At 43.4% G+C, this 12,648-nt stretch overlaps 1 protein-coding gene across 2 annotated transcripts in view; it reads right to left on the reverse strand.

The window, feature by feature from the left end:
- NSF (N-ethylmaleimide sensitive factor, vesicle fusing ATPase) overlaps positions 1–12,648 on the reverse strand; it is a 196,841-nt gene that overhangs the window by 153,173 nt on the left and 31,020 nt on the right. The gene's annotated exons all lie outside the window — the stretch shown is intronic.

Genomic DNA, 12,648 nt, shown 5'->3' on the forward strand with positions numbered 1-12,648 from the left:
CCCCAATTCTAGCGTTAAAATCTCCACACAGGATGGGCCTTGTGGAAGGATATTGACACTCCAAGATGGTAAGAGTTTCAGATAGACTATTCCAAATACTATTAGGGCCTACATTTTTTGACAAGCTAGGTGGGAAATAAACATTTATACAAATAAGAGAGCCAAAATGCTTACTCTTAATAAGTAGGGCCTGTATATATTGTGGACAACAAGTAGTCAATATTTGTATATCTACATGCAAATCAACTGAGATAAATATAGTAAGGCCTCCGCTACCACGGCCTCTAAGACGTGTCTTGATAGCTGTGAGAGAAAAAGATTGAAATCTGTGGAGAGATGGTAAATTAGTTTCAGGGGCCCGTGTCTCTTATAAACAAAGAATTTTAAATTTTTGTAAGTAAATTGCAAAATTTGCATCATGAAACTTATTTGCCCACCCCATAATGTTCCAAGATATTAAATTTACTTGTCAAACTGGCGTAGTCAAGTCTGTAATGTCACATATCTCCAACGATTCTGTCTGAGCAGTGGTTTTTTGTTTGGGAGACAACTCATGCGGAGAGGGTATATATTATTAACTCTCTTTGGCTCCAACGGTTGAACTAGAATTGTAGTTTCACAACCATTCTCATTCGTTGTTAATAGGGCATCTATAGAGCCCCCATCCATATTCCTGTCGGCATGAGGAACATCCCCCATAGATTCTAGATTCACCAGTGGTTCAGCCAAGTCATTAATAGCTGGCATTATGTTCTTTACATCTTCCAGTCTAGTGGCAATGTCTTTTTTTCCTTCATCAATAATTTGTTCACTCAGGCTCGAAGACTGCTTCTCTCTTGCGGTGCTTGAAGTTTTGGCTGGGTTAGGATGCAGTATAGTCGTGCTAGGAGTTTCTTTTGAGATTAACGAGCAGGTATTCCTTTCCTCTGTAATCATCCCACTGCAATACTTAGGGGTAATTAAGGGGGTGATAACGAGATTTTGAAAAACTCTCTTTGGGGTTATTTGGAAATTGGACAAAACATGCTTCATTTTCATCAGCATGAGAGGAATTGTAGACTGTTTGAATGTTACCATAACTCTCTTGTATGCTGGTACACTAGGAAGCCACTCTACAGCCCTCATATCAATACTATGTGCATGTATAAGTAGAAGTTGGCTCAAAGAAAACCTGATAGTGCCATGCGACCTCCATCTACCATTGTTTATTCTATTGTTGGCAATTTGCAGCATAACTTGATTTGCTTGTAAAATCCTGTTGCAATTTCCTTTTTCCAGCTCCTTTGAACTTACTAGTAAACTGGCACTAGAATCATTGGAGGTGGTCTTTTTGCTTCCCGGTTTTTCCTCCTTTCTAGATTCTGTACTGTTAAGTTGAACTGCATTGCTTTTGTGTAAAAGTATCAAAGGAGAGTTTAAGAACCTCAAGTTGTCTGGCAATTTTTTCTAGGTGTTCCTATATTGAAATAACAGTGTGAGCTGTTAAAAGGCACTGTTTTGTCACAAAGTCTGAGGGATATAATTGCTGTTCAGTATGTTTATTTTATTTTTATTTTTATTTATTTAAGGATTTTTATGCCGCCATTCAGCCAAAAAAGGCTCTCACGGCGGCTTACAAAAGTATTTCTTGACAGTCCCTGCCCACAGGCTTACAATCTAAAAGACATGACACAAAAGGAAAGGGGATTGGGAGGGAGGAGGAGGGGGGTATGCTGTATCTTCTCTGTAATGAGCAATTTCTCGGAAGACGACTTATCAACCCCATTTGATTCCAAGGACACTCCTTCCTAATACACAAACAAATTATTGCCAGAGTTTTCTGCAGACTCAGGTAAAAGCTCATTCCAAAGCTGAAAAACTATTAGCAGTAGGAATTGAAAACACTAAGTTTGAGTCTGGGATACTCACGATTTCCTCAAAGGCAAATAATTCGTCAATTTTAAGTTGTTTAGGTGCTTTGTTGTGTTTAGCTGTCCCTGGGCTTGTTCTCGCACGTTTTTTGTTTCCCATTTAAAGATTGCCACCGGTTATCACAAAGTAAAGGAAAGAGCAGATTAAAACAGTGAAGTACTGTACTTCCCAAAGTTATAATTCCTAGCTTCCGTTTTTTAATCTAGGAAAGTTGCCAGCAGAGTATCAGAGTAGCTGAGTGAGGGCCAGTTTTTGTCAGGTGAAGCTCTCCTCAGCCTCCGTTCTTCAAGCAAGGTGGCAGAACTCCTCCAGTGGCTTCTTGCCCACGGCTGAGAGCTTCAGGCCTTCGGCTCGCGCCTCCAGCACCCTGGTCCCTTTAGTACCTGTTGGAGTGGGTGGGACAAACAAACACTCTCAGGCTCTGCAGCAGCCCTCCAGCCCAATATGTATTTACCAATGTTGATGTTTTAATAATACAATAAACATAGTAATATTAGAAAATGTTGTTGGACTTTCCATAATAAGTTCATTTTCTAGAGTGGATAGAAAGTATCCTTTTGTGATTTGCTCCTCCCACTCACTCTGGTAGGCAGGGCCACATTAATTGGATTGGTAAGTATACTTCTTGTAGAGAGGAAGCCCTTCTGAGTTTTGATGTGCGTAAAAGCTGTGTAGTCTTCTCTGAATTCTCTTTTTGGTCTGTTTTCTCTTTTGGAATGAGTATGGACAGTAAAGAAAAAGGTGAAGGGATCCTGCCAAGTAGCAAAATTGTTTACCGGGGGTGGGGGTGGGGGGAGTTAAGGATACCTTCTGCAGTACAAAATGAACTTATATCATTAAGTCCAAGTTTCTGCTTCCTTGAAGAGAAGGAAGGTACCCTTGCATGGGATGTCCAGAAGTGATTTTCATTCCAAGGTGGGTCTTTTGCTGTGCCTTCCTTTACTTGGTCATTACTTGTGGAAGCATCCTTCTGCCGAAGGCTGTGTTGACAAATGTGAAGGTGTTCAACTCGTAGTGACATACAAATGACAATCATGATTACCCTATGGCGGCCCTACAGACGTCTGGGGGGGGGTGTTGGTGCCAAACGCAGCCACTATCCCCCCAGGAACAGCAGTTGTTTGTTGTTTATTCGTTCAGTCGTTTCCGACTCTTCGTGACTTCATGGACCAGCCCACGCCAGAGCTTTCTGTCGGCTGTCACCACCCCCAGCTCCCCCAAGGTCAAGTCTGTCACCTCCAGAATATCATCCATCCATCTTGCCCTTGGTCGGCCCCTCTTCCTTTTGCCTTCCACTTTCCCTAGCATCGGCCTCTTCTCCAGGGTATCCTGTCTTCTCATTATGTGGCCCAAGTACTTCCGTTTTGCCTTTAATACCATTCCCTCAAGTGAGCAGTCTGGCTTTATTTTGAAGTATTATAATGTGGAGATGTAAAGCTTTACCCATCTGGATAGAGCCCTTTTTGAGACTCTCCTCCCCATGGTATTTGGCTGGAAAGACACGAAGATAGTGTGTCTGGCAAACCCCTTTTATGTGCTTGATCACCTGCCTTACACCTAAGGTGTGCCATTGCTTTGCCTGTGTCAAAGTCAGATGCAGGCAGGTTCTTTTCTTTGCCTGGGCATCCAACGAAAGTTTTCATGGTTTTGCCTTTTTTATCAGCTTCTTTGCTGCTGATAGGCCTAGAGATCTACCCAGCGTTAGTGGATCAGCGTGTGGAGCCTGACTGGAACAGGCTGGAGAGGCAGTTGTCCCGTTGTGTGCAGCTCTGAGATGTAGGGGGCGCAGATGCCCCAAACGGCTGGACTTAAGCCAGTTTATGTTTTGGCTAATCCACTAACTCCAAAGCTCTTTTCCACAATTCAACCTGAAGCCTGTCTGTCTGATTTCTTCGAACTTAAAATCACAGAATCATAAAATAGTAGAGTTGGAAGGGGCATATGTGACAGATTGCTGTTCTATAGTATGGGAGAGCTCACAACTTCCCTAGGTAATTGGTTCCATTTTTGTACTGTTCTAACAGTCAGGAAGATTTCCTGATGTCCAGCTAGAATCTGGCTTCCTGTATCTTGAGCCAATTATTCTGTCTCCTACACTCTGGGATGATGGCGAAGAGATCTTGTCAATGTGACAATCTTTCAAGTATTTGAAGAGTGCTATCATGTCTCCCCTCAGTCTTCTCTTCTCCAGGCTAAACTTGCCCAGTTCTTTCAGTCTCTCTTCATAAGGCATTGTTTCCAGACCTCTGATCATCCTCGTTGCCCTCCTCTGAACACGCTCCAACTGAACATGCCCAGAACTGGACACAATACTCTAGATGAGGCCTAACCAGGGCCAAGTATAAAGAAACCAGTACCTCACACAATTTTGAAGTTATACTTCAATTAATGCAGCCCAAAATAGCATTGGCCTTTCTTGCAGCCATATCGCACTGTTGGCTCATATTCAGCTTGCGATCTACAACAATTCCAAGATCCTTCTCGTTTGTAGTATTGCTGAGCCAAGTATCCCCCATCTTGTAACTGTGCCTTTGGTTTCTATTTCCTAAATGTAGAACTTGGCATTTATCCCTATTAAATTTCATTCTGTTGTTTTCAGCCCAGCACTCAAGCCTATCAAGATCACTTTGAAGTTTGTTTCTGTCTTCCAGGGTATTAGCTATCCCACCCAATTTGGTGTCATCTGCAAATTTGATCAGCGTTCCCTGCACCTCCTCGTTCAAATCATTAATAAAAATGTTGAAGAGCACTGGGCCCAGGACTCAGCCCTGCGGTACCCCACTCTTTGCCTCCCCCCAGTTTGAGAAGGTTCCATTGATAAGTACTCTTTGAGTCTGATTCTGTAGCCAACTGTGAATCCACCTAATAGTTGTTCCATCTAGCCCACTTTTAGCTAGTTAATCAGAATATCATGGGGCGGTTTGTCAAAAGCTTTGCTGAAGTCAAGATATATGACATCCACAGCATTCCCACAGTCCACAAGGGAGATTACCCAATCAAAAAATGAGATCAATTTAGTCTGACAGGATTTGTTCCTGACAAATCCATGTTGGCTTCTAGTGATCACCGCATTGATTTCAATGTGTTTACAGATTGACTTCTTTATAATCTGCTCCAGAATTTTCCCAGGGATGGATGTCAGACTGACTGGTCTGTAGTTCCCAGGTTCCTCGTTTTTGCCCTTTTTGAACCGCCCATAGAGCTTCGGCTATTGGGCAGTATAAAAATGTAATAAATAAATAAATAAATAAATAGGGACAACGTTAGCCCTCCTCCAGTCATCCGGCACCTCACCCTTCTTCCATGATTTTACAAAGATAATAGACAAAGGTTCTGAGAGTTCTTCCGCTAGCTCCTTCATTACTCTAGGATGCAGTTCATCGGTCCCTGGAGATTTGAACTTATTCAAGGAAATTAGGTGTTCTTTGACCATTTCTTTATCGATCTCAAATTGCAATCCTGCCCCCTCAACTTCTGCTTCACTTTCTCCAGGGGGGTCATAGACAAGCTTTTCGGAGAAGACTGAGGCAAAGTAGGAATTGAGCACTTCAGCCTTTTCTTTGTCATCTGTTATCAATTTGCCATCCTCATTAAGCAGTTGAACCACCATTTCTTTCCTCTGTCTTTTACTACTCACGTATCTGACGAAAACCTTTTTATTGCTTTTAACATCCCTCACTAACCTCAGCTCATTCTGAGCTTTAGCCTTCCTGACGCCATTTCGGCACTTCTGCGCCACCCGTCTGCACTCTTCTTTTGTAGCCTGGCCTTCCTTCCACTTCCTATATGTATCCTTTTTTGTTTTCAAGTCATCTCTAAGCTTTTTGTGGAGCCACATTGCTTTCCTCTGTTGTCTTCTATCTTTTCTCCTTGTTGGAATTGTTTGTAACTGTGCCTTTAAAATTTCCTTTTATAAATATGCCCACCCATCCTGCACTCCTTTTCTCATTAAGCTCACTTGCTACGGGACCTTACTTATTATAGTTCTGAGTTTATTAAAATCACCTTTCCTAAAATCCAGAGTACATGTATGGCTACACTCAAGTTTTGTCTCCTTCATAATCAAGAATTCAAGTATGACGTAGTCACTTTATCCCAGAGTTCCCGTAACTGCCACTTTATCCACTAAGTCATCCCTGTTGGTCAATATCAAGGCAAGGATTGCCGATCCTCTAGTTCCTTCCTCCACTTTCTGTAGGAGAAAGTTATCACCCACACGTGTCAGGAATTTCTTGGAAGGGACGCTTTTGGCAGTATTTGCCTCCCAACAGATATCAGGGTAATTGAAGTCCCCCATCACTACTACATCACACTTCCTTGAAACACTGACAATTTGTTTCTCAAAGGTTTCGTCCTCGTCTTCTCCTTGATTGGGTGGTCGGTAGTAGACTCCGATTATCATGTTCTTTTCATTCCTTGCCCCATTTATTTTAATCCAGATGCTCTCGGTGGGGCTCCCAGTCTCATCCGCTTGTATTTATGTGCAGGGATAGGTATTTTTAACATATAGCACAACTCCACCTCCCTTTCTATTTCTTCTGTTCTTTTTGAACAAGTTATATCCTTCAATTGCTATATTCCAATCATGGGAGTCAACCCACCAAGTTTCAGTTATACCTATCAAGTCATATTTGCCTTCATGTAATAAGAGTTCAAGTTCATTCTGTTTGTTTCCCATGCTCTGGGCATTAGTATATAGACATCGAAGACCATGTGTTTTATAGTCTGGCTTTGTTCCTACACTGTTGCGGACACTATTTTGGGGTACTATTGGAGCTGTTCTCTATACTGTGGTGCATTGGCCATCAGCCATTGTTGCCTCGAAGTTTACGTCTCCCGCCCCTGTAAGATTCAGTTTAAAGCCCTCCAAGTTCTTCATGCTGTGGCCGAACACATTCTTTCCAGCCCTTGTGAGGTACAACCCATCCCTTGCCAGCAGTCCATCTTCCAAGTAGCGTAGCCTGTGGTCCCAGAATCCAAAACTCTCACGTCGGCACCACCTTCGTAGCCAGTCGTTCATCCAGAGTATTTTTCTTTCAATTTCTAATCCTCTTCCAAGAACCGGGAGGATGGATGAGAAAACTACCTGGGCCCCAAAGTTCTTCAGTTTCCTTCCCAGAGCTTCATAGTCTGAAATGATTTCTTCGTAGCTCTGCTTGGCGACATCATTTGTTCCCACATGGATGAGAAGAAAGGGGTATGTGTCCGTGGGCTTTATGAGCTTCGGTAACCCTTCAGTCACATCTCTAATCTGTGCTCCAGGGAGACAGCACACCTGGCGAGTCCATGGGTCTTCACGACATACTTGGGTTTCAATCCCACGCAGCAGGGAGTCTCCCACAACAACAACGCTTCTCTTCTTCTTGGTTGACCTACCTACTGCCTCTTGGTCACTGTTGCATGGTGTCTCCTGTACTTCTTCCTCTGCAAACTGTCCTTCAGTCTCATCCTCCAGAAGCTGAAAGCTTAACTCTAATGGTTCCACCGGTGCAGAATGCCTTCTAGTTCTTCTGCTCCTAACTGTCACTCTTTTCCAGAGAGTTTCCTCTTCACTGGCTTTCCTCCCCTCAGCATACTCCACTTCTGCTTCAGCTGGCTGTTGCTCTTCAATCTCATGAACTTCTTGTTGCTGTTGCAGTTCCACCGTTCGGTGTAAGAACTCCTCATCTTCTCTTATTCCTTGGAGGGTGGACACTCGCCGCTCAAGTCCTCTCACTTTTTCTTCCAAAAGTGCCACCAGCTTGCACTTGTTGCAGGTATACGCCATGTTGAGCTCAGGCAGAAACACGAACATTGCACACCCTTTGCAGGTCACCACCTCTAGGGACTCCTTTCCATCCATATTGTCTATTTCTTCTTTGTTTTTTCCTTTCTGATTATAGTGGAATTGCCTTTGCTTTGTCCTGTCCTCTCTGAAGGTACAAAACTATATGAGTATGTCTTAAGGGAAAGTAAGATTTTTTTGGTTGGGTTTTTTTTTTTTTTTTTTGGTGGTGGTTGTTTTGTGGGGGGGTTTCTCTTTATGTTTTTCTTTGTTTTTCCCCCCTCTTTTTTTTCCTTGTAACTGTGCATTTGGTTTCTATTTCCTAGATGTATGACTTGGCATTTATCCCTATTAAATTTCATTCTGTTGTTTTCAGCCCAGCACTCCAGCCTATCAAGATCACTTTGAAGTTCTGTTTCTGTCTTCCAGGGTATTAGCTATCCCACCCAATTTTGTGTCATCTGCAGATTTGATAAGCATTCCTTGCACCTCCTCATCCAAATCATTAACAAAAATGTTGAAGAGCACTGGGCCCAGGATTGAGCCCTGCGGTACCCCACTCGTTGCCTCTCCCCAGTTTGAGAAGGTTCCATTGATAAGTACTCTTTGAGACCAATTCTGTAGCCCAACTGTGAATCCACCTAATAGTTGTTCCATCTAGCCCACTTTTAGCTAGATTAGCTGATTAGCCTTTTAGCTGATTAGTTAATCAGAATGTCATGTGGTACTTTGTCAAAAGCTTTACTGAAGTCAAGGTATATGACATCCACAGCATTCCCACAGTCCACAAGGGAGGTTACCCGATCAAAAAATGAGATTAAATTAGTCTGACAGGATTTGTTCCTGACAAATCCATGTTGGCTTCTTATAATCACTGCAATGATTTCAAGGTGTTTACAGATTGACTTCTTTATAATCTGCTCCAGAATTTTCACAGCAATTGATGTCAGACTGACTGGTCTGTAGTTCCTAGGTTCCTCCATTTTATCCTTTTTGAAGATAGGGACAACGTTAGCCCTCCTCCAGTCATCCGGCACCTCACCCGTGATTTTGCAAAGATAATAGACAAAGGTCTTCTGCTAGCTCCTTCATTACTCTAGGATGCAGTTCATCAGGCCCTGGAGATTTGAACTTATTCAAGGAAATTAGGTGTTCTTTGACCATTTCTTTATCGATCTCAAATTGCAATCCTGCCCCCTCAACTTCTGCTTCACTTTTTCCAGGGGGGTCATAGACCCGCTTTTGGGAGAAGACTGAGACAAAGTAGGAATTGAGCACTTCAGCCTTTTCTTTGTCATCTGTTATCAATTTGCCTTCCTCATTAAGCAGTTGAACTACCATTTCTTTCCTCTGTCTTTTACTACTCACGTATCTGAAGAAAGCCTTTTTATTGCTTTTAGCATCCCTCGCTAATCTCCGCTCATTCACAGCTTTAGCCTTCCTGACGCCATTCCGGCACTTCTGCGTCACTTGTCTGTACTCTTCTTTTGTAGCCTGGCCTTCCTTCCACTTCCTATATGTATCCTTTTTTGTTTTCAGGTCATCTCTAAGCTTTTTGTGGACCAACATTGCTTTCCTCTGTTGTCTTCTATCTTTTCTCCTTGTTGGAATTGTTTGTAACTGTGCCTTTAAAATTTCCTTTTTTAAATACTCCCACCCATCCTGCACTCCTTTTCTCATTAGGCTCACTTGCCATGGGACCTTACTTACCATAGTTCTGAGTTTATTAAAATCAGCTTTCCTAAAATCCAGGGTACGTGTATGGATACACTCAAGTTTTGTCTCCTTCATAATCAAGAATTCAAGTATGACGTAGTCACTTTATCCCAGAGTTCCCGTAACTGCCACTTTATCCACTAAGTCATCCCTGTTGGTCAATATCAAGTCAAGGATTACCGATCCTCTAGTTTCTTCTTCCACTTTCTGTAGGAGAAAGTTATCACCCACACATGTCAGGAATTTCTTGGAAGGGACGCTTTTGGCAGTATTTGCCTCCCAACAGATATCAGGGTAATTGAAGTCCCCCATCACTACTACATCACACTTCCTTGAAACACTGGCAATTTGTTTCTCAAAAGTTTCATCCTCGTCTTCTCCTTGATTGGGTGGTCGGTAGTAGACTCCGATTATCATGTTCTTTTCATTCCTTGCCCCATTTATTTTAATCCAGACGCTCTCAATGGGACTTCCATTCTGATCTGCCTGTATTTCTGTGCAGGGATAGGTATTTTTAACATATAGTGCAACTCCACTTCCCTTTCTATTTCTTCTGTTCTTTTTGAACAAGTTATATCCTTCAATTGCTATATTCCAGTCGTGAGAGTCATCCCACCATTCCAGACCCTTCCATCAACCCCTCCCGCCCATCCAGTCCTGCCTCCAGCCTACCCATATCTCTCAATTTCCTGTCCTGTGAGTAAACTTAATTAAAAGTATCTTGGAATGGAACTACTGCTTTTAATCCTGTAGCTTTAGCAAACACCAGTAGGGGTAGGCTGGTATTTCTCTTCCTTGCCTCAGGAGAGTAACTTAAGATCTTTGTTGCTGTGTTCAGGAGGACTGGGAAATTCTCCCTGTGGAAAAAAAACTGTTAAAGTATTTCCTGGGGGATTCATCTCCCCTCCTCCCTGCAAAAAGAGAGGGGTGAGTAGCCATGACCAGGCGTACATTTTTACCTTAAAAGAAATGTGGATGCCCCCGCCTTACCTGCAGCTCTCATTTTTAAAGATGAAGTGATCAAAATTGGCACAGTGATAGCTCTTAAGGAGAGCTTTAGTCACCCCAAGTTTGAATCAGATTGGGTCATCCCTTGATTTTAAGGAAGTTTTTAAATGGAAATTTTTAAAAATGCTTACGTTTCCTTAAGTTTTAAAGATAAATAGATCAAAATTGGTACAGTGATAGCCCTTAAGGAGAGCTTTCAGCATGCCAAGTTTGAGTCATATTGGTTCATTCCTTGATTTTTAATGAATTTTTTCATTTCCCCCCTTTAACCCATTTTCCTGGTAGTTCTCAAGTGCGAAGGATTGATCTTCCATTTCTCTGAAACTGCACATCTTCAAGTTCATAAACTACATATCTGCTGGTTCCCTTACTCAAAAGTAAATCCCACTGATTTCAACTGCATTTACATCTAATTCATACTAAAATCCCATGCATGCTTACCTTTGAGTAAACCCCAAGTCTGTCTCTGTTCAATGGGGTTTACTCAAAGGTAAGCATGCATGGGATTTTAGTATGAATTGCATGTAAATGCAGTTGAAATCAATGGGATTTACACAACCTGGCAACCCTCTCCAGGGCGAAGTGTCCGGCTACCACCCACCAATGAACTGTAGGGGGAGGTACAAAGGAGAGTGCATCTCAATGGAACAACAGCGATACGCTGGTGCGCAGGAGAGGAGAGGTGAGAAGATGAATGAAACATAAAAGTGCAAAGGTGTAAGTGATCAGGTTTTCACATGCTATGGAAATGAGGGCGGATAATTTGAGGGCAAACGTGTAGGTGTGATGGAGCTCGAAGAGAGGGAAGCAGAAAAAGGCTTCAATGGTAGGAATGGTGGGTGAAGATGGAGCAGATATAAAAGGCTCCGCTGATGCTCTACTCGCCAGAGCTAGGCAGGACTGGGACTAGGATGAGGTCATATACCTGCAAGTCTGATAAATATGGCCCTGCCTACCAGAGTGAATGGGAGGCACAACCCAGGCAAGGACACCTTCCTCCACTGTAGGAAAATCATTAATATTATAAAGCCCCAACTGACAAGTTACTGTAGCCACAGGCTATTTTAGGCATGGAGGAGAGGAGAAAGAAGGCTAGTTTCAGGTCTCCTTCCCTCTGCTCTCTCGCTGTACTGCTCATCTCACAGCTATCACCACCACCTGATAGGCAGTAGGAATCGAGGCAGCTGGGAGTGGGCGAGACACATGAAGATGCAATGCATTCCAACATCCTCCTTGCCTTCAGATCACATTCTCACTTCTCTCAGGCAGGCAAGCAGAGTCAGAAGTAGTACATGACTCTCACAAGCTGTTTATTTCCTGTCTTATGCCAGTGCCCTTTGCAAAGTAGGAGCATTCCAAACTAAACGGTGATATATGCCACTTCAAACTCAGATGGCTCCCCTACACAGACAGAAAATTGTGCTGAGTCCTCTGCAACAACACCAAAGACTCTGGGGGGCTGTCTTGACGATGGCACATTAGCACCGCGAGCCACCAAAACCCTGCGCTTGCGCTCCTGTGGGTTATCCCTATGCTAAGGAGCAAGTGTGGGGTTTGTAGCTGAAGGAGCCACCTCCACTGCCACACATCCCTCATGGGTTTTTTTATTTTTTTTTAACCTTTTTTAATCCCAGTTTCTGCTGACCAGAGCGAAGCCAACAGCCCATAACAATGAACACAGCATATTCCATACAGGCAAGCCCTCGCCAGTGTTTTAACAATCTTTTTTTAAAAACCTTTTTTACCTTTATGCACTTCTCTGGCATGGGTGTCTTTCTGCCCCTGCCGGAGAAGCGAGGAGGCATTCCAGCGGCCGTTCAGCTTTCTGGCCCTCCCCTCCCCCCGTCTGGGCCCATGGAGACCAATCAGGGGTCGCCATGGCCCGGCCACGCCTCCGCTGCAACTTCGGAGCAAAGCGACAGACTCAGATGAACTGACATCGCCTTGCTCCACAGAAAACAATCAGGGTAAGCCCCTGAGTGTTTTTTAATTTGGAGCTTCAGGGGAAAGCCCTGGGATGGAGCCAATCCAGGGCTTTCCCCTCATACAGACAAGGTTTGGGACACAGAAACTCCACGTGCTATGCCTCCTTCCCAGAACCTCTCACTTTCCTCTTTCACAAACACACAGCCCTTTGAAGAAGGGGTGGGAGTTCAGTTCCTCCTGTGCCAGAATTTGGGGCTAGCACACTGCCCACCCTACCCATATGCTGTCCTCCAATACTCTGAATACACTATATAAGACACCAA

The sequence above is a fragment of the Elgaria multicarinata genome, chromosome 11 (assembly GCF_023053635.1).
Source record: "Elgaria multicarinata webbii isolate HBS135686 ecotype San Diego chromosome 11, rElgMul1.1.pri, whole genome shotgun sequence".
Lineage (NCBI taxonomy): Eukaryota > Metazoa > Chordata > Lepidosauria > Squamata > Anguidae > Elgaria > Elgaria multicarinata.